Source organism: Struthio camelus, chromosome 12, assembly GCF_040807025.1.
Source record: "Struthio camelus isolate bStrCam1 chromosome 12, bStrCam1.hap1, whole genome shotgun sequence".
Lineage (NCBI taxonomy): Eukaryota > Metazoa > Chordata > Aves > Struthioniformes > Struthionidae > Struthio > Struthio camelus.
In genome coordinates, this window is record NC_090953.1 from 13,769,966 (window position 1) to 13,792,967 (window position 23,002).

At 40.6% G+C, this 23,002-nt stretch overlaps 1 protein-coding gene across 12 annotated transcripts in view; it reads right to left on the bottom strand.

Moving 5' to 3' along the window:
- The window catches only part of SEMA6D (semaphorin 6D), a 696,006-nt gene that overhangs the window by 156,125 nt on the left and 516,879 nt on the right, over positions 1-23,002 (bottom strand). Inside the window, exon 1 of one of the 12 annotated variants that reach the window (XM_068958254.1) lies at positions 5,747-5,863. The exons of the other annotated variants lie outside the window; for them this stretch is intronic. The gene's annotated coding sequence lies outside the window, so the exon portion shown is untranslated. Of the gene's footprint in view, positions 1-5,746; positions 5,864-23,002 lie in introns of those variants that run through there. 12 annotated transcript variants of the gene reach the window in all.

A 23,002-nucleotide genomic window follows, 5' to 3' on the forward strand; every position in this document is an offset into this window, starting at 1 on the left:
AATAATCCAAGGCTTGCCAATATTAGTTAATAGTTAACGTGGAATAAATAAATTTTGCATGCACTGTAAACTAACAACATGCATGAAAATCCCAGATAATAATTTTTGTTCACAGTAAATGCCCTTCATACAGGGTGGCTTAGCAGGTACAAGAACATTCAGCTGGAGAATGGCTGTGCTGTTAAATTATACCCTCACCTATTCTAAAAACCTTCCCGGGTAGACAAGACCTTAATTTTGGAACAGGGAGAATTATAATGATATTTAATACAGAGAGAATAAGTGCAAAACACAGCAACATATTTTTTCATTACTTTATATAGCACAAAGCCCTCTGGTGTGATATACGTCTACATGCACATCCAGACAGACATGTACAGTAACTAAATATTTAAGACTTCTACTGCCTATGACAGAAAAATCTTAATAATGAAAAATGTCCATCTTAAACAAAATGACACTTCCCTTCTTTCTGTTATTTATTTAATATACTTTAAGATAGAGGTAAAAAATTCAAAAAGTATTCTAATATGCTAACTTTTATGCTGGCATTAAAATGCAGTCAGTGATTACCGAAATAATCAGCAAGATTCAGCATGAACCTCATTTCAAGATAATTGCCATCTTTTAGTAGAGAAGAAAAATCTACCTTTTCAACTTCAATTGAAAAGAATTTAAAATCACAACAGCAGTTTCGGATTTTTCACTCCAAGTAGTGTGGGTGAAACATCATGGAAAATTAAAATATATGGCAAGGAAATTTGCTAAGAAGATATTACATCTGTTACAAATCATTGCTGTCTCTGCTCAGCAAGTCTTTAATACATTATAAATGTGTCAAACAATTTGAAAGAAATTACATAAAACTCCTTAGAATGCTGCAAGATCCTACGTATCTGAGGAACAATGATGGCTTGCCTCCAACAAGCAGAGGACATGTTAAGTCTCACTTGGCACTCCTGAAGCACCACTTTTGGCAAAGGACATTGGTGAACATACCTGCCCAAGTCCTCTTCAAGCACCCTCCTTCCTATGAGGCTGTATCACGCCCAAGCAGATGCAGCCAGGGCAGCAAAGAGCAGCGCAGAAGAACGCTGAACCTCAAAAGCAAGGTCCTATTCTTAAAAATGAGTCTCGCTGTCAAATGGAAGCTGCTGTCTGTGAGCCACACGCTTGTCGTCAGCCACTCAAGAGATAAACACAACACTGCCTCAACATTATTTAATTGAAATGTTTAACAGATGTCAGTGCTGTCAACATAAAACGAGGAAACACATTCCTCCTTCCCTGAAGACAGCAAACATTAAACAACAGAGGAACATGACAGAGCCCATCTTCAGCTTTTCCACGTACTAACCACGAAGGCACTGAAGAAGAGCCTGGAAGAGCCTGCTGATGGCTCCTCATCTCCCTCCATTCAAAGGAGACAATCTGTAAGACCTGGAGTACTATACAGGCACAGATACTGAGGAACTGATTCTAGAAGAACTGCTTTAAAAAATAAAAAAAAAAAAAAATCAGTCTCTGGGGCATTAACAAACTCAACGTGAAGGGTCATCCAGTACCGTACTTTTGCAGTACCTTAACATAGAAAATACTGATGTCTACAAGAAAAGAGCCACCATGTGTTATCACATTGAGTTATAGCATTTCATTCTCTTTACTGCATAGACAGGGGATGCAGCAGGAAAACCTAGAGGGGGAAATATCACAACTGGTGGCTTGTCTGCAGGCGAAGCTTCAGAACCTGAAATTTAACACATGTATTGGGTGAAGATGGTGAATGTCATCCCAACAGGCAAGATCTGATATCTGCAAGAAAGCATACACAGGGGAGGCAAACCCTGCATTGCTCTCAAGCCCACATGTCTTCAGCCTGGGCTGTTTAGCTCCAGCTCACTAATATGTAAGTGCAAAAGGTATTTTCATCTGGATTGCCCCATTTTCTGAAATCACTGCATACACTCTACGGTTTTATTACATGGTATTGCTAGGCTACATTATCTGAGTACATCTCATTTGCAGTTCATCTTTCCAGTCATTCCTAACCAGTACAACTTTGAGGCACAAGATACATGTATAAATACGAAATATATTATCTAGCTATCTCTTTGTATATCTAATATACCTACCCATAAATAATTTTTATGCACAATGTAAAAATATTACTCACTTAACTCAAATGGGTATTTCCAGGCTTTAATTAAAAATTTTAAAATATTTCACATTTTTACAGTGCTTTTTGCCCTGGAATTAAGCAATGTTTATTGGAATGATTAACATGGTTCTTTGCTCTGTGGCCACATAACTAACATTCAAGTAAAATCCAAAACATTAGCTACTATTTTATCAAAAACGTATCAGGGACACGTTACTCTCGGGTTGACAAGGTGCTAATGAAAATATAGCAGAACACATATCTTTGTGATATCTTTATAATTAGTGATATTAGTGATTAGTGAAAGGTAGCAATGAGAGAATAAAAACATTTCTTCAGCTCTAGTAAGTGCTCCCTTTGGGTATTTAACTGTGAGACCCAGATTACCAAACAAAAATGTGAGCAAATGACTCCTGAAAATAAGACTTTTTTTTTTTTTGTAAATACCTATAATATTTCTTTCCAAAAATCCTCAGTGCTTGTCATAGACTTTCAGAAATTCAGTCTTTGGGGATTATTTCATAAATACATTTGATCATTTTAATTCTCTGCTCTTACACCCATCATCATGCAGCAGCAGTGTGCGATGCTTGTTTTCTGTGAATTTGAAGCAAGGGCCTGATTCTGGGAACCTGCCGAGTTCCCTGTTCAGCACAGACTTTGAAACAGCAGTGTTTTTCAGTGCTACTTAAGGCTGTCAAAACTGCCAGAGTATTAATGATATGATGCGGCTCCTTAATTCTCTCCATTTCTCTTTTGCTGTCTCCTTGCCTTCTATCTCTAAGATGCTAGTACTTGATGGAAATAGGGAACATAAAGAAAGGATAATTTCTTGCCTGGAATGCTTTCCTCTTGATCTTTTGTAGTTTTATTTTTGTACTTTAGAGTGAAATATGCCTACTGTGCAGCCAGATGTTCTATAATCCTATTTTTATACAGCCCAAAGGATTCAAATCCCAGGTAAAGTCTCTTCCAAGATGACTTGAATGATCGGTAAATTCAGACTCTAAAATCAGATAAGAGTTTAAGGCAAGAACAAAATGTGCTTTTGCTAAAACAAAACTGTTCCATCTAATATCACACATATATAAATACACTAATATTCCTTTACTAAAAACCCAAGGCATGTGTGCGTTACCACATTGGTAAGGAAAACAAATGACATCTGTTAAATGTTCTGCTGCAACATAAAAAGGCAAAATATTTAAAATTTGGAAGCCTGCAAATGGATACAATCTCCTATAGATAAGCACCAAAACAAGAGCAACCCAATTCCATGAAGGACCAACAAAGTGCAACTCTACCAAAATCAGTGGGAATTTGCCCAGCTAAAAGCTCTAGGATCCCACTTAAAATTCCGGGTACTTCCCAAAATCAGAAATCTTTCCACCGCCCTGAAATTTTGACACAGAATATGATTTCAGATTTGCTGTCTTCTCCTTCTCCTCATTTGATGGATGACACTGTATCGTTACTGTACCACTGCACAAGTTTGCCATTTTAATGATACACACAGACAGCACATTGAGAAAAGAACAAGCACTCGGGGTTAGTCCCCCTTTGCTCCCAGCGAAGTAAATGAGGCTTTTACTGCTGGTGCTCGAAACAGAAGGGAGCTGCTGCGGAAGGCTTTGAGAAAACATCTCGCCTCTAGAGCTGAGCTAGCTGTATAATAATAAGGAAGCAAAAACTGATTCAAAACCGTGCGACAAAAGTTGTACTATTGATTTAAGTTTGCATCTCAAATAAGAATACAGAAGAACGCGTGACGTTTGCCCACAGGCCTTGGGTTAGATGCAGCCTCTCCCCGCGGGAAGGGCTGGCCCGGCCTGCTGGCGGCGCTGCCCAGTACAGCCCAGTACAGCGCCAGCGCTCCCGGGCAGGCAGCAAGGCAAAGCTCGTGTTGCACGCCCTTGCGCAGCGCTTTCATTTATCAGCCCTGCCAATCACACTTATATTTAAATATGAGCTGTACGTAACTCCTCAGTCACTGCTCTTCAAAATGGGATCAGTAAGACTAGCAGGAGGCTGGCCACAATTTCTGCTGCATTTCTGATGCCAGAAAAGTTCTTTCACTCTGCAAACAGCCCGTTCCACTATTTACTCTTGAATGATGGGGTTAAATTTCCCACAAGAAAAATCAATACAAAGACCCACAAGGCAGAAGTACTACTGCAGTTAAAACACTAAATAGCTGCTATACGGCAGTGGGGTTTCTAACGACTCGAAACAGACATGTTTTTAACAGCAACCTCTTCCTACCTTGGTAGAGAGTGAAAGGAAAACAAGATATCCCATGCCAAAGCAGAGAGTAGACTGTTGCGTTTTTAAACATGAAAGAAAAAGGATTGATGTCACAGATCACAAAGACCCAGGCATATCTGAACATGATGAATCGCATGGGCTCCATTCAGCCCAAGCTTATATCACCTTCCGCTTTCAGCCCCTCCTGGAAGGGAGCGTGGATGTGAACCAGCCAAACGCTGCCAACGAGAAATTACTCAGTATTGCTAGGTTTGGAAAATAAAGTGTTTTCCTGAAATCCCAAGATCCTAGAGGCCAGCGATTAAATGAGAGCCTCTGTTTCATAAACCAAAGAAACCCACTAAAATCTCCAACAAATAGCAAAACAGGACGTTTCTAGTTATTGTAGTTATGAGGCAGCAGCTTGAAAACAGTATCAGAGTATGTTCTAAAAGCACAAAGAAATGGAATACAAACAACAGCTTATACGTAGAGGAAAAAACAGCAGAAAATCTCTTAATTTGGTGGACTGTGCATGTTTTTGAATCCTCAGAATTACAAAGAGCAACCCTCTTTCCACGTCATCTGCTGGAAAGACTGCAGAACATTAATGCTGAGTCATGGCTAGGCTCCCCCTCAGTGGCTCTCCTTTCCAAATATTAAAAATGCTGTCCACCACAAATATTTTCAGCCCATTCTCCCTTCCACACCTATGTTGTTTATTTTACCTACATACAGCCTTTAGCCTTCACCAGATGGCAAAGTCTTTCAAATGAAGAGTATCTTATACTAGATACTGGTAGAGTGCTCCCAAAGTAAGACTCAGATCTGCACAAAGAACGTAGGAGCTGCTACTAGAAACCACCAGCCCTCATAAGAGCACTGGAAACTGCCATTCTGGCTCTCCAACTAACCATCATCAGTATTTCTGAGCAAATCACTGACACGTGCATCTCATCTGGTATGTTTTGGCAATAAAAGGGGATTAAAATAATCTGAAGTTTAAAGTATTTAAATATTAATGAGAATTTAATAGGCCCTTGAGCTCACAAAGACTCTGAAGATCTCTCTAAAATTTTTGAGATTGCCTTTAAACCAGTCACGAGTTTGTTTTCCTTGCTTTTCAGTTTTCCATTTTCAGGTCAAGCTTTGTTTGTGTTTCCAAGCGCTTTTATTCAGTCATCATAGAGAGAAGCTTACTTTGCTTTTTAAATGTACACTGAGACCTATTATTAATGTAAAGATTTCAGAAGCTAAGCCTTAGGAAAAATATCCACTGTCCTAAACATTGACCACACTGGTGTCTGGAGGTATAATGGAGTAGAAGCAGTTTAAAATGCTCACCTGGAATATACAGATAGTGCCATTTTCCTTAATTCTTTTCAAGCCATCCCAGGGGAAATTCCTTTATAACAGCAAAATCAGCAGCTGTATTTAGTAGCTTTGGAAGTAAATCTTTTCCTTTTTTGAAAGAATAAAAAAAATTAAGCAGATGTGAGCCATTAAAATACTCCACGTCACTGTACTATATAGCATGAGTTCACTTCTAAGCAGGCTAAATCTTAACTGCTGCCCTGCGTCATGTCAAACAGCTGGCACTTCACTGGAAACAACACTTTAATTAATTTTTTATTTCAAGTACTCAGGATCACAATTCTCATGCTTTATAAACAAATTAACATTTTCACGTGACATACAGGTTGGTTGAGCTGCTGCAGACTCTGGAAGAAACAGATTTCTGATCAACTACGAGCGCCTGATTTCTCCTCTCTTAACCTATTACGGGATGCGCATTATCACCGCTCCTGCTGACCTAAATCACACGCTTCTGTAATTTCTACTGTCTTTTAGCTTAAGGATGTAACAACACCACAGTGGCAGATACAAATGGTGGTGACTACGTTCAGTAAGCATGAGCAAATATATATTACGATTTCTTTCTTTCTTTTTTTTTTTTTGGCATAGATATAGTTTTACATTTGAGGCCTGTTGAAAATCTGCATCATGCTGTTCAGTCACCTTCTGGGTAACATTTCCATCAATGATTATCTAAAATACAATGAGCTGAAATGGGTAACCAAGCAACCAAATATGCCCCCATTATGAAAGCCAGGGAGCTGACTAAATGGGGACAATTCATGTAAATCACTGTCTTCACAGTAAGACTCAGATAGTTAAAAGGAAACTCAACACAACTTCCAGGCTTCCCATTATTGTTAGTGCAACAGACAGTGTATAAGAAACCACAGCGTCCGACTATCATCTAACTTGACACGTAATCAGTTGGATTGCTAAAGATCCACTAAAACAGCTTGTTAGGATTAGTTGAATTAAGTTGAATTTTTATCAAAACAAAATTTGTTCTGATAAGAGCCTACTTTCTGATGGGTTTTTCCCCCCTTAATCTGCAAAGGAAAAAAAACTGTAAAAGTTTCAATTCACAGACACTGCCTTGGGAATTTACCTCTTGTTTTGTCCACACAGCTTTCCTGGTAGCCTGCATCTTACAGGAGAGAAGAAAACCGTGGAACAAGTCTACGATACACACAAGAGTTACGGAAGAGACATCACAGAAAACAGTCTCATCAAGTAGACCAGAGCTACAGACAGTGAAGATCTAAGGCACTAGCTATGCTGTCTAGCATATATCTTTGTTAACAAATAGTGCAGACCATGGCAGGCAGGTCTGTTTAAGGAAAGAGTTTGTGTTGAGAGCAGGTATCTACATACTATGCTTTTCAGGGCGTTTTACTTCAGTGCAGGCCTCGTCTGGTGCCATGGACCACATACCAGCTAGCAGCTGGGGTGCCTTAGGTGTACCCCCGGAGTGCATCTTCTGATTACCTGCATGCAAAAGAAATCCAGCGTGCACTTCATGGCTGCTCTGCCGGCAAATCCAAGCACACTGAGGATGATTGGCAGATTCACTTCAAAAGTGCACTTCTGGTCCAAATGGAAATGCTAACAAAGGGGCATCCTGGGACACCTCAACTACTGTATCAATAAGGCACCATAGCAAAATTAATGGATCAAAATTCTTTTGTTAGGAAAAAAAAAAAAAAAAGTAAAGTATTTAGTGAAATACTGTCCTGTAAGGAAAAATAAAAAGGCCTCATGAGCACCTAAGTTTATGAATTTTCTTTCTCATTCTCAAATACTGCAATGTCAGGACACATCAACAGTGGGCATACTTCAAGTAACTTTTTCTGTAGCTTACTTAAAAAAAAAAAAAAATCTTTGGAACATTGTATACAATGGTCTTCATTTACAGCCAAGTCAAAATTAGCCTAAGCTTTGAATGTTCATTAATTACTTTCATTTACACTACAGCTTGCTTAATGCAGAAATGGGGTTAACTTTTTAAGTACAATAATACAGCAGACTTTCTCCTCACTGCTTATGGACTGGACTGCCTATCATCAACAGATCACAGATTAAGTCAGGCTTCTTTAAGTGATTAGAATATATATAAAAATAGATTTTTGCAAGGCTTGCTCTCACTGCATATTTTTCAGCTTAGATCCTAATTTCAATATGACAATTCACAGAGCAAGTTACTGTTCAATGTGGGAAAACTATCACTGACAAATAGAGTGATTTTCCTTTTGTTCCAGGAGAACTAGGGAGAGGAGGAGGGGGAAAAAATTGCAGTAAATCTTAAAATTGATAGAAACTGCAAAGGAGACTTAATTCGGTATGAATATTAATACTATAAACCTCTAGATTTTGTCCTCTCCAAACGTCTACGTGCTTGTCACGAGCTTACTTGTTATCACTTCTTATGCATATTTGGTGGGAGATCTTTGCTATATGTAAGCAGAGTACATACAACACAAGTTAGCAAGCCAGGGTAGACTCGGTATCCTTCCTGGGAAAACCTAAACCTTTGCCATCTTTAATCACATCGAACCTTGCTTTCATTCCTGCTATTTCATAGCTTAAATAGGTTTTAGGGGATGTGCAGGATCCCGATGATAAACTCGGCATGAATTCAGAATCTGTTCTCTGAGCATTTTCATTCCATGGGGACGGGCAATTGGACACACACATTTTAGGCAGATTAAACTGTTAAATAAACCCACTTGGTTTCTCTTTTCTATATTGAAGCTGCCAGCCTTAGAGGTTCAATGTGGATTTTAAGCCCCTTTGAAAAAAATCACACAAGTTCTTCTTTTAAACAGAATGGCAAGCAGCCATTTTTCACTATAACTACTGTCTGCCTTTATCTCAGATGACAACCATGCAAGACATCTCCTGGGTAAATAACATTAAGTTCTAATGGCTAATACTTAAGCAGGAAATAGCATATGTGGGGTGGATCTTTTCATGTCCTTTTGGGAAAATTTAAGAAAAAAAAGGCAAAGAGAAGTCTTTTAAATGTATAATTGCACATTAAATATTTTCTTTAGATTAAACAAGACTGTTTAAGTAGAGATGAAATCACAGGCAGAGACCACAGAATGCTACAGGTCATGCTATCTACATACTGCTGCACAAAATCTCTAATTTTCCGCAATCGTAACTTTTCTATTCAGCCATTTACAAGACTACAGAAGACTATGCCTGTTTAAGACAAAACAAAAAAAGCAAAGGAAGTTATTCACACGACACTAAAGTCTTAAAGGTGGTAAAAGAAATGAGCAGTAGAGCAGCACAATATTTTTTCCAAGTCTGATGAACCACAAGATTGAATATTGGCAAATGCTGTGCCACTTTTTAGTTCTGCTGTACAATCTCATTTCCTGCTTCACGCCAATCACTACCCTGTCACTGTCCTGAGCACTGCTGGAAGCTTTCATTAACAAACTCCACAGTAAATTGTTTGCACAAAACAAAGGTTATCGTGCAACAGCCAGAAAAGTTTGAAAAAACATAATTAAAAGTAATTGTGACCTTCTTTTAAGGTCAGAAGTCATTGTATGCAGACAGATGCAAACCTTTCCCTCTCAGAGTTTCAAAAGGAGTTTTCCTTCATGTAAAAAAAAAAAAAAAGGGGGGGGGGGGAGAGGCTTATTTAAAAATAGGAGCACAAAGGCCTGTGGAAGAACTCCAAGAAAGTGAAAACTGTCTTAGAAACTGTACACAAAGAATGGTTATCAGTGGGAAATACTTCAAGAATCCCATGGAAACAGACCAAATAATATTTCACGAATTGGCTCCTTCAGGCCACATTTTGTGGGCTTTCAAAGAGCCTTTGGAACACATGTTCTTGAGCTCTGCTATTCATAATAGTCAGCTTAACCTTTCTCACTATGCTAATGGCTTAAATTAAGACAAGTAAATCTGAATGCAATGGTTTTGTGATGAGCTCTCTCAGTGTCACACATGAATTGCACAGCGCTGGCTTCACAGGTCTTACAGTCACCAGCCCCAGGATCCAATTTATTTGCTTTGCTCCGTTTCCGTACTTTGCAGGAGCTCACAGGAGCTCAGCAGAGACGCTTCCTCCTCCAGGGCCTCAAGACATTGCAAGTTTTTTGTTTTTGCTTTTTAAGAAGAAACTCAAAACTTGCAAAACCACACCAAGGACAACTCAGTAACCCTATTTTGTACCGAAGAGCCCCAGGACAGGTGTGGGCAGCTTCCTGCGGCCAGAGGGAGTCGCGGCCAGGGGGCCCCAGCGCCTGCGGCCTCGACCAGCCCATCCTCTGCTGCGCTCTTGCTTTAACCAAGGTGATCAGCTCCGCGTACCAAAAAGATACGTCAATGCCATGTACCGATCCGCAGACACGCCTTTGCCTCCCCGCAAGGCGCGCGGCTTCGTCCGTGAGCTGGAACGAGCCGCGCTGACCACCCTGACTGGACGTGCACCTGAGGGCACGGCACCAACTCTTCGCTACAGGCAAAAGTCTCAGTTTGCAACAACAACATTTACCGAACCAAATAGCTGTGATTTTAACTTTCTGTTAATCATATTGCTCTCACAGTTATTTAAAATGCCTCATTATATAACATCATCTGTAAAATTCATTAATATGCCATTTACTCTCTTCTCCAAGTAATTAGTGAAGATGCTAAAAAGAGGCATAAGGAAAAAAATCATATAGAAAGCTATGAAAACCACTGTGGAAGAGGAACAGGTTCATCTTAACTGAAAGAGGCCCCAGCAGCCCCAAATTCTGCCGTGTGTTTAGGGAGAACAAGAGGGCAGTTCCCGGGCAGGTATCGACAGCCAGGACCTGTTCCAGAAGGAAAATTCTTAATTTCCTCACGCTTACATCGTTAAGTTTACAGCGATGATCCACGCGTTGTGTAACTGAAGAACAAGGATAACTTTGCTCTTACGTTTGACGTTTCTGTATCATTTCATAACGTTTTTAGCCACAGAGGTTTCCTCAGAAATACTGAGGGCAAGTCTCATAACAACGAGGGAGCCGGAGTTCACTGGTGGAAAGCTGTGCAAAACATGCACATTTGGAATATTCTGAGGCGGCTGAAATATTTCTGAGTAAGGCTTCCTCTACAACAGTCGGCAGGTAAGAACACAGTAACAGAGCATTAGGGTTATGAGTAGTTTCTTAAATATATTACACAGCTGAAACTAAGTATTATTTCTAAAGATCGTGTGATTTCCACAACTTCTTGAAACGTACTTGCATTTGGGGTTTGACAAAGGCAGGAAGCCAAGTGCGGCGCAGTCCAATCTAATAAGCACTGAAGTGAATGGGGAGACTTTGGCTGGCAAATCTGTTTCTGCTGACTGCGTTTTTGGTGCCGGAATGGTCTGAGCTGCTCCTTTGAATAACTAGGATTTTTTTAAAGTAAGAAGTCCTAGTCAAGGCGAAGCCAAGAAGTAAAGAATAGCTCCTGTCCTCGTTGCTCAGGCACTCTGAGTTTGCGGAGGAGGATTTTGGTCTGAAAAACCAAAAAGAAAAAACCTGCCACTTTTTCACCTTGCCAATTTTGGACAGTCTTAATGTCTTGAAAGATAAGAAACTTTGTTTTATATACTTTTGATTGCAATGTTAGTGTTATCCCAACTTTCCCTCTGCAATTACTGTTTTTATAGTTTTTCCATTCTCTGTTCTTCCCAGCAAGGAAAAAAAAAGGAAAAAGAAAAAACTGCTGTGTGCACAAAAAAGCCACCCACTTGAAAGAGCTGGTACCTACATCAAGTACTCAACAACTGTGGTGCTATCACAGAAGCCTCTTTAGGAAACATCTCTCTCCATCAAACTAAACACAGCAGCCCAAAATAAGGCTTTAAAAAGCTTCTATTTTAGGCCCACCTGCTTATTTCAATGGAACAACATTTCTCAGAGAAATAACAGGGACATCATGGCACACTTTCCAGCTAGTTTTCAAAAGCCAGAAACCATGAACAGAAGGATTTATGAGCTGCTGCCTACTAGGCAGCTTCACAGGAACAACACAATTTGTTTTGGTAACTAGCAACTTTGCAGAATCATAATGTATACAGGAATTTCAATAATTACCGTACAGATGTATTTTACCAAAGTAGTTTTAGGAAAAACTCCAGTACTACTGAACTTCAGGTCTAGCTACAATCACGCCTAGCCTAAGACACACAAGTTTCTTATTGCAGCTGACCTAGAATGAAGTTAAACCCTCCTCTGCTGTATCTACTGAAGACAGGGCTTGACGACTACATTTCTTCATTAAAAAAAAAAAAAAAACCAACAAAACAAAACACACAAAAGAAAACAAAAAACTAGTATGATTCTAGTTAATGATTTTTTTTTTTCCAGTAAGTATACTGTGAAAGTTTAAGCTCCCCGTTTGCTTCTGCAGGTCGAGAACCTAAAAGAGCCCCAAGCCGCAGCAGCCGTGAGCAGAGAGATGCTGTCAGAGGGCACCCGCACCTCTGGCCGCTCGGACGGTCCCTTATCGCCACCCAGCTGCCTTCAGCCCTAGAAGGCCGCAGGGCGCATCCTTCACCCGCTGCGCATCTGTACGGGCTGAAACACGCAGCCAGTCCTTCCCGTCGCCTTCGCAGGGCCACCCAGGCAAGGCGCTCATACCGAGCGTTTGGCGAAGGGACAAGCAGCAGCAGGGCAGGGGAGACCGATTCGAGACGAAATGAGATCGGGATCGTGAATTAATGGTCAGTAAGAAAGAAGACCGGCCGGGAAGCATTTCAAGTGAGAGAGGGGGAGAGGAGTGCAGAGGAGAAGCAGCATATTGATACAGGAGTTAAAGCAAGGGAAAGCTTTGAAGGGACAGAACACAAAAATAGAGGCCTTGAGATTTCATTGGGAAATATGGCAGTTAATGGGGGAAAAAAAAGAACGGCAGCAGGGAGAACAAAGAAGAGGCACCTCCATATTATGCCTTAATTCAGAGAACAGCACCAGCTACCCTGGGAGCAGGACGACCTGCTCCAGGGCGTCAGGAGGTGTCCTCGTGCGGGGCCCAGGGACAGCAGCGCCAGGGCTCTGCCTGCCCGCACCGGGGCTTGCCCGCGGCAGCCGTTCTGGGCCCTCTCAAAAGAGGAACAGACAGAGCAAAAGCAAACAAAAAGGGTGCAAACGAGCAAAAGAACAACCTTTTGTAATGTAGAGATGAACGGGTATTGCTGATGACTGGAACTCTTTATCATCACCAGAATTATGCTGGACAAGGCAGCGTCTGCAGTGTCAACGCATGCGACGTTAAGTAAAACCTACCATGAGAGCACCCAAACCACTGAATTATGTAAAAAGTGGTACACGCATCCAGGGAGCAGCCAAAACCACTGCAGGATGAACGCCAAGATCAGGGGTCTTACTCAGCAAACACAGAAGGCGCGCGTAAAACATGCCGTTGGCTCCTCTGAGGCACTGGAGACACCGGCGTCCCCACGAGTGCTCTAAGCTTTCTTTACTACGGAGACTCCTTGCTGCGCTGCCTTCTCGACCCGCGCTTTCGCAGCGCTGCTTGGTTGGGCTCACCCCATTCCTCAGCCCCAGGGAAACCCCGCGCTTCCCTCCTGCGCAGCTTTGGCGGCCAGCGACCGTCATCAGTTCCGGCAACACCTACGCGCGTAACTGTCTCGCACGCTAAATTAATAGAATATGCATTTTATAATGTCCAGATGTATCCATAACACAATTCAAAGTAATAGTAGGCTGCTATTTAGGTCATTGCAATGACAGCTAAAGCAGCATTTTATCACTTTAATCCAAATGAGATTTTCTGCAGAATTCTGTGTTTATAAAAACTCGTCAGAAGCTTATCCTAAGGTTAAGAATGAATGTGTCCCTTCCAGTATGTTATTGCTTCGCTTGACTGGGCCTAAGGGGCGTTTGCTGACAGGAAAAGGATTCAGCTGTTTTACAATTAAAATCAACTGAATGATCCAGAAGTTCATTAGGCTTCTCACCTCGTACTTCTTCGATAGTGAAAAAATCCATGACATTTTAGGTGTGTAAAGAGATCTCTTAAGTAAGTTGTTATAACCTGCACGTCAATAGTACCTTTTAAGAAAACATATCGTTAATGCACTAGAATATCTATTAGCAAATAAGCTCCAGCAAGTAAATAAAACGTTGCAAATACCTGGCACGTTCATGCGAATTCACCAAATAACTATGTTAAGTATAAAATGATAAGCGTGATAAAAATATACAAACACTGATAGAGAAAATGGAGTCCTTTCTCCAGCAAAGCTCCTCGCCTATCAGGACTGATTTTCAGGCAGAGCTCCTCAGTTAAAGGTCTTCAAGGAAGTAGTTTTAGTGGAAAACTGCTCTCTCTGTTATTACAAATAACAATAGATAGGCACAGACTGGAGTGAATTTATAGCTGTAGATCACTCTTGGGACTCTGCTTCTGTTCATAAACAACTCAGATACACTCTCATGGTTTGTGCTGTTAGCAGAGCCCCCGGAGGGGCTTAAAACTTCATATTCATGCAGCAACTACCCATTATGCTATATATTTTAGATGATGAAATTAACACCCAAGAGATACATTTTCAAAACATTACATGGGGTTTTAGCTCTGTGACTCCCCTTGATTTGAACGGCACATGTGGTTAAACCCTTTGCAAACCTTTGAGAATTTAGCTTAAGATACTTATCTCAGTGGCAATATCACACAACTATTAAGTTCTAATGCTCCTCCCTGAAGCACGATTGCTTAATCCACGTGCTTGATTCTGCCGTCTTCGTCCGGCTGAAGAGAACTCTTCCCCTCGCCATTCATCAGTTTATGCATGTAGTGCTACTGCTTTTAATTGAATAAACTGACGCTATTGAGTAGAAGAATGGTGAAAGTATTAATAATGGCATCCACAGAGTTAGTGCAACGGTCTTCCTAAAGACTAGCAACTGCAATGCAATTCTGCAAGAGATACGTTTTCAATTAAGCGATGCATCTTCATCTTCAAAGGGCTATTGCTTGCCAGCTCATGGAAATTTAACTTAAAGGACTGAAACCTGTACTCAACCATGGCGTGATTGTCCCTGTTTGTCTGTGAACAGCCTTATGCCAAGAAAACAGTGCCTGTAAGACATTCGGTGATACCAAGACCAGTGTCAGGATACAGTAAACAGCAAGGAGATGATGGGTCTATTTAATCTCATGGCAATCCAGTATGACAAACTAACACAATGATAAAATGAACATCCCAGGAATGAAAGACATTGCCCTTTTGCATACATACAAAACCAGTTACAATTCTACTGCTCCCATTGAAAGAAGCACACCCATCCATCCCTTGAATATGAGACCATGAAACTGGAAATATTCATGGGAATACCGGAAAGGAAACTTAGCATCCCCTTCTGTTAATGCTGAAGAGTAGTGAAGGAATGCCTCTTCCTTACCAGAAATTGGATTAGCCGTTTCATCCTTTCCAAACATTTATTTTCTTAATGAACTGCAGTTTTTATTGCATTCCTACTAATAAACAGGTTTACACTTTAAAGCAATGTGTGACATCTGTCAGTGCCCAGAGCTGCTTTGTGACTTCTGCTTGCCAGGACCTGCATATTCCCTATCCACTCTACCTCCAAAGTAATTTTAGCAGCAATAGAGAGCAGAATGCCTTTTTGCCCAAAGCATGGATAACAGGAGACAAGTTAATTAAAAAAAAAAAAAAATCCACTAACAGGAAAGAAGCCACCTCCAGGTAGCATAGAACGTTCTCAGTGATGGAGTGTTTTAAATATCTTCAGAGAGTATCTGGCCCTCTCTGTTCTCTTATGCTCCCTTCTTGCCACCTCTTTTCTGCCATGCCCTCGGAAGCAACGTTGCTCTGAGTTCACTCTATCTCACCCCCACTCTTGAGGCCTGAAGAGGGGAAAAAAAGCAACACCAGAAAAAAAAAAATGCTGCAAAAACTAGAGACAACTTCAGTAGGGAACTGCACCTACAGTTCCACATTATAAAAGCTCCTCCGTTCAAGCTAGCTTCCTTAATCTCAAAGGTTTCTAAACTCACAGGGAACATTAAACACACCTTAACAGGCTGGTTCCTATTGGCTTGGAAGGCCAACAACTATTTTCCCTTAACTTCATGAAATTTACCACCTTTGCACTGTGCAGCAGACTAAGCGTTTGGCCCATTGGTCAATATGCTTCCCATGTCCTCTCTACCATTGCACTAATACAGTGGGAAACCAGGTGGAAAGGCAGGCAACATACATGCCCATCCAGCAAAGAACAAGGGTGTTTTAACAACATCCATAAAAAAAAAAAAAAATTGAATACTTTGACATACTCATTATGTCCTCCTCAATATGGACAAAAGCATAAAAAATTTGCTTTAGATAGCTTAACCTGCACACAAGAAGATGCAGGCAACACTATAGCCCAGCAGCAGAACTATTTCAATAATTAAAGGAGCCCAGACAGTCTTCACAAGCCAGTAATTTTTTGTTTCAAACTAAATACTATCTATTTCCTCTTCACAGACAGCAAAATGCACAGCACTCCTTATTAAGCCAGATAAATTTTCTTCAGTCAAAAATCAAAATAGCATTTATTATTAAATTCTCTGAAGTAATATGCTCATAGGGGCTGCCAACTTCAAATTTTAAGTGCAACTGTATAGAAATTTAGTTCTAGTTATTCTTTTTGCTCAGCAGCTAAGAAATTAGTGGCAATTGCATCTGAAAATCAGTTTCCTTTAATGGTTTTTTTCCACAAAGTAGCAGATCCTGTACTGCTTATACAGGTTTTTCATAATGGCAAAGGTGCAGCTGCACTTGCTTGGATTCCTAATGTTCAAAGTAATTTAATGCCAACTACCATTCTTGAAAGCCTTCAAAATTTCCTGCAAATCCAAATTCAATTACACTAGTGGAGACTAATCAGTGACTACATGAGTGTTCTCTTGGTATCTGGGACGCTGCTTAAAGCCACAAATGCAGCACTTTCAAGTATTTTTTCTCCAGCAGGGATGCTAAAAAATAGCAGGATTGCAGCAGACAAAAAACTTCCTCAATGCAAGTCTCTCCCTCCTCTATGTTTACTTTGCCAGCAACAGACACTGAATAAATGGGAGGCAAAGCATGGGTTGAAACGCATATAAAGGACAGAGGTGCAAGGGAAATTTTGGATACCAGGAGGACATCAGGACTCTATAAAGGCATGTGGGTCATGATTTGGATTTCAGCAATGCCAAGTGTAAATAAAGGTAATAAGTCTAATGAATGCTGCAGCAGAAGAGCAATACCAAGATATGTGTAGTATATACGTAAAGGAGAAAGGAATGGAGAAACAGGCTGGCTTCTACAAAGAAATGCTTTTGGGGGAATATGGCATATATCAGCCATGAGCACACATCCATTTATGTCTTCAGCTGCAGTGGTTACGGCCTTCAGCTTCATGTCTGCCTTTCCCTTGTGGTTAGAAGGTCTTTAGATCTACTGTGGATATGCCAATCCATCAAGTGCCCATAGCCCTTTTATATGAAGGATAATAAACTTAGCACAGCCTAACAAGGAATATTGCATTATCCAAACCAGTAAGGTAACTGGAGGCAGGAGACGAGGAAAAAAGCAATCAGACACAGTCTGCCATTTGTCACTGTCTGAAATCATCAGTGACACAGGATTATAGAAGGAAATTACTGGAAGACATCAGGGTTTTACTCAAACATTTGAGAATTATATTAAAGTCATATTTGCAGCAATACACTTAGAGAAAATTAATGTTCTCTCTATTGCTGCAGGGAAGGCACAGGAGAAGCTGCAGGCACTTCAGACAGAATCATCTATCACTCGCTGCCAGGACCTGGTTTGGAGGCTAGTTCTGGGCTCTCTCAGCTCCCACTAAAAAGACAAGGGTCCTTATCCATTTAAGGCAAAACCTGTCACAAAGTTGGCATCAGCTGTTCTCCACCCAAGGGCTCAGAAATATTTCTGATTTTTCCATGAAAAACAAATACCTATTATTTTTTTCCTCTACGGAAACAAAAAGAAAAGATTAATCTATGAAAAAAGCAAGCCTCACCATGCAAGGTTAAATAACATAGTCATTACAAACAATATTTTTTTTTAAAAATTGTTCACTCTAATAATTTCACAGGATTTTATTGAATACTTTTTTTTACAACTTAGACTTCTGGCAATTCCAACTTATTTGATATTGCAAATTCAAACCTGAAAAAGGTATTACTTTTATAAGAACGGCAGAAAAAGAAAATCTGAGACATTAATTCAGGAGATGCTCCTTTTCTGATCTTGCAGATAGCTGAAACTCCATATCAACCTCCTGTTGGAGGCTGTTATGTTGTTGATTTTCCACACTCACGTTAATTCAACTTTGAGTGAATAGCAGGTGGGGTTGCGGCCCGTGCATTTGCTTTGTCTAGAGTTCTGCTACACACTGCTTCACCAATCTGGGCTCAAATTCTGCAGGACAGGTTCTTCTAAATTCAACAGTCATCAACAGCTCCTTCACAGCTCAGCTTCAGGTGTGCTGAATTTAGAAGTTCTGCAGAACCTCCTGGATACTGAAGGCTCCACTTAGTGGAGACTTTCCACATCCAAACAAACCTTTAGAAATCTGGTATTTTCCAGACTCTTATGCTGTAGAAACACCCTCACCACACTAACCAACATCACAAGCCCCAAAGAGCCCAGCATTTTTCTTATCCAATAACCCACTTCAGCACTATGCTGAAGAGAAAACTGTTCCTTTTTACATCCCTGTCCCAGCAGTCTCATGTCCTACTCCACTCCACTGAGCTGAAGAAGAGATACAAATACAGTCCAGATTATGACCGGCTCTTAGCCTACTCACACTACAGAAATTACAGCCTCATCAGCTCCAGCTGCTTGACTCATATGGAATTAAAACCATCTAAACATTGAGAACAGAGAGATGTGGGAACTGCCTTCTCCTGGCTGCCTTGTCCAAAAGCCTTCGCCTGCTGAGAACTGTGCTATCTCCGTTTATCTCGCTTTCCCCACAGACCTGTCAGCACCGACGTGAACTCACGCGCTGCTAGCCCTGCCCCGGCACAGCCACGCTCTCCCTCCCGTGCGGGGAATTTTGGGTTTGCACTCCCTCCAAGGGCTTGCTTGATTACAGGCCAGTGCCAACACTGAGCCGCACTTCAAACTATTTCAGCAGCTATGGCCAGAGGCCAAAACATGAGTGATAAAATGCTTTAGGTGGGTGTATGTCTGAGGAGTGTAATTTCAGGGCAGCTTGAAAACACATGCATCTGTTCTTAAAGGTAAGGAGTTGAAGGTACTTGGCACAAAGCAATAAGCAGTTTGTAGGATCAGGATGTTACCTGTCTCTCTGAAACAAGATAAACATGGCTATAATCCTGAATAATTTAAATGCAACTTCCTAACATAGTTCTGTACAGTTGTCCTTATGCTACACAGAGACAAGCATAATCTCAGTCTTCAGGAATTAAAAAAGTACTATTATACACAGGTCTGTGAGTTCTTTTCAGTGCGAGCAAGTTTTAGTCTTTAGAGAAAGATGAACTGCTTGTTTAGTTTTCCTATGTAAGGATACTATGAGAGAAGTGCTAGCAGATAGCAGAGTTCATTCTCCGTGTTATTTTCTATATTCGGAAGCGATTCCTGGGAACTGCATGTTGGGAACTGAGATTTCTGGAAGACAGGAGTGCCTGTGTAGTGTTTGCAGCTGCCTCTTCTTCCAGGACTTGTATATTTGTATGTAATGAAATAAGTCACAAAAATTCTGCATTGATTTCCCTTCCAACAGGATGTCAAGCTATGATGTATCAGGATGCTACTAGACCTCCCAAAAGATGATGCTGTTAAAAGAAAAAGCAACAATATGAATCCATCAGAACAGTCTGGGGAAAAGTAGAAATCTCCACTTTTGAGGCAGACTGCACAAGATGAGAGTAAATGGGAGAGAAATATGCATCAGCTCTCACCTGTCCTATTTTCTTTATGCTTTCACATTTTGCCATCTTTCCTGCTTTTTTCCTATTACTCATTTAAAAACACATGACTACCAGAAGTATTTCCATAAAAACCTCTTATTGAAGGTGTTGTTTTTTTTTTTTTTAAAAAGTGATTCTGTAGGCTCTGGTGTCCCATGTTGCTTAATCAGCACTCTTGGAAACCACGCCTCCTTCCAGCTGATTGACAGCAAGTACAGCTTATTGTTTCCAAGAAAACTAATTCAGCAAAGAAGGGCCTCACTGAACAGGAACATACACAGTGTTTTGTATGATAAACAAAAACACTATGAAAAATTGTTTAAGCAGCCTTTCTTCCCCATTGATATGCACTGGGAAGTGATGAAATCTCTACTTTGATACAGGCAGTTTGTCACAGGATGCCAGCAGGAAGAGTGGAAGCACACGAAGCAGCTCCAAATTCTCCGAGGAGGCCCAGGTGGCCGTGAACGCGTTCCCCAGCCGCAAGCAGGGCCAGGCTGGTCGCTGCCGCTCTCGGCGGGCTGGGCAGCCACAGATCCTGTGAAAGGGAAACGTGCTGCTTTACAGGGTCCTGCCCGTCTGCTTCGAGAGCAAACGCGCGCTGGGCGAAGGAGAGCGCGGGGCAGGGAGCAACACTTCACGCTTGCCGGCGCAGTGACAGAGCCAGATGCGGGGCTCCACGCGCCGCCGGCTGGGCTCTGACAGCGTTCCCAGGGCAAGCAGGCCCCCAGGCCTCAGGCTCACCGAGGCTCCCTTTCACCAGCCACCGGATAGGTTGGTGGAAAAAAATCAGAAAAAGGGAAAAATGTTAAAATTTTGTCTCCTTAATTTGCACAGTAGGAAAAATTTAACACGCAAATACTGCTAAAAGTTACAACTTAAAAAATGCATCCCTGCCGTGCACATTTGTCTCTTGATAGTTTTGCTGCTGCTTAAATTAAAAAAATATATGTTTTATAAATGTAAAAAAATAGAATTGTATTTTTTTAATAAAATTGACTGGCAAAGCACACAAACACAGGGAAAGATTTACTGGAAAACTTTACAAAAGGAAGGTGTGAATTTTCATCCTACTAAGATCCAGGCTGGATGATTTCCTGTTGATGCTATTTTTCTTTGCTGTAATTTATCTCTATCAGTGCTAGTAACACTAAAACCCACAGCAAGAGATCTCAAAACCCACTGGGAAATATGAGCTGCTTTGTGAGTTTCTTTGATTGTGCTGCTAATCCCTACAATGAAGGATGCATGCTTGAATTTGACTATTTTTTTTTTTTTAAATGTAAACATATAATATCAGCAGTCAAAGCAGTGTATTTTTCATCGCAGTGAATACTACCACATCAGTACATCTTTTGTATACCGGCAGACGACAGTTACAAACAACCTTTGCCATGCCCGATAGCACTAATATTTTGTCTGTCCACCATGCTACTTCCTAGAGCAGCCCCAGTGAATGAAAGAAATCCTCTAACGGAGCAACTGCTCTATGGAGAAACTGCTTTCGACCCACCTCTACTCAGTGGTTGACTTCTAAACCTCTCAGCTTTAGGGTATGTTTATTATAAATTTTTTATCCTAATTATCGTAAACATGGGTGTTCTTATTTTTAAAAGGAAATGTCTAGTCCCTTCTGGAATCCTACTGAGGATAATGATATCCTATAGCACTGAATACCAATCCAGCAGTTTATGTCTTTATCTTCTTTGCACTATCATTTTTAGAATAGCTAACCAGAACCTAATGCAACATTTAAAATGGTGGCAAAAGATTGATTCCAAATAACGAATTACAGTATTTTCAGATTTTTTTTAAATTCCATTCTCAAGGCTTATCCAACTTTGTGATCTTTCCTGACCACCATGTTCTACTTCAAAGGGGTATCTATTTAACCTTTCCACAAAGATACCTTGGCCTTTTTCTTGAGTGATTACAGCTAATTATGTGCCTGCAATCTCTATGAGCATTTTAAATTATTCTAATGTGCATTACTTTCCATTAGTCAATATCACATTTCACCTTCCATTATTCCGATCACTAGCTAAGCTTTAAACCATGCAGTCTTGTTCAGTATTAATTTTCCTAAATAAATGCATAATCTGCAAATTCATTACTCTTTGCCCATTTTTTCCCCATAGTGCAAGACTCGCTGACCCTTTGTATGCAAATAATATGCACGAGCATCAAAGCAAGTTAAAGAGCAAGGAATTGGAAGACCATTTGATTGCTAAGTTTCTAAAGTCATATTTAACTTGAAAAATATTGCACACTAATGATCAGAGGGCTTAATTCATTCCCAAACCAATGAAGCGTTCAAAATAAATCCAACCTATAAACAGAAGTTCTCCTTTAGTCCATGTGAAATGCACATCCACGAAATCTGTCTGCCCGCTCATATCTCAGATACTTTGCAGGCTTTCCATTAATGCGGTAAAATAATTAGAGAACTATTCATTTTATCATCCATGCCTGATGGGGGGGCATTAGGAACTGGATCAAGACCATGACTGCACAGCATGAGGGCTGCCGAAGCGCCCCCACCCAGTTAACTCCAGGTCACTGTCAATATGAGCAGGATTTCAACCAATGCCAAAACACAAGGGAAAGGTTTCAGTTGCTTGGTCAGCAGCTGAAGTATTGTTGTAGTTCTATAAATTCATTTAAATGCCTGCTTGAAAATCTGCCCTGTAAGAAAAGTTTAATATCTGATGATGAGCACCATGTGAAAAACTAGATGCAATGCCCTTTTACTATTAAAGTCAATGAGAAAAAACTAGGGCGTTATATGCTTGAAAGAAAGTTATATTTTAAGAAAGCATCAACTAATCTTTTATTTTTTATGAGCCATTCCCTAGTGCTAGCAGTAACATACAGCAGGGCCTTTGAGGAGGGCATTTCACTTAATAGAACAGCTTGGCTTATCCTGCTTCATCTAAAGAAGGTGCTTAACTGTTTTATAGAACTAGATTGCATATCGTCATAACCTCAACGTTTTGAAAGTAGAATATGTTACGGTTGATGATTCAGGTACTTTCCCCTTCATTACAACCATTTCTGTTATAGTAGTCTTACCATAAGAAGCCACCAGATTTTCTGTACTGAAAACACTTTCCAACCACTACTCTAGAGGCAGCAGCAACAAAAAGAAAAAAAAGCCCCTGAATAATTCTATGATCAGGTTTGAATGCACATCAATGCTTCATACTATTAGTAGTCTATATCGAGATGTAATAAGTAAAACAGCATTGGGACACATTCTACATTTTTTCATAAGAC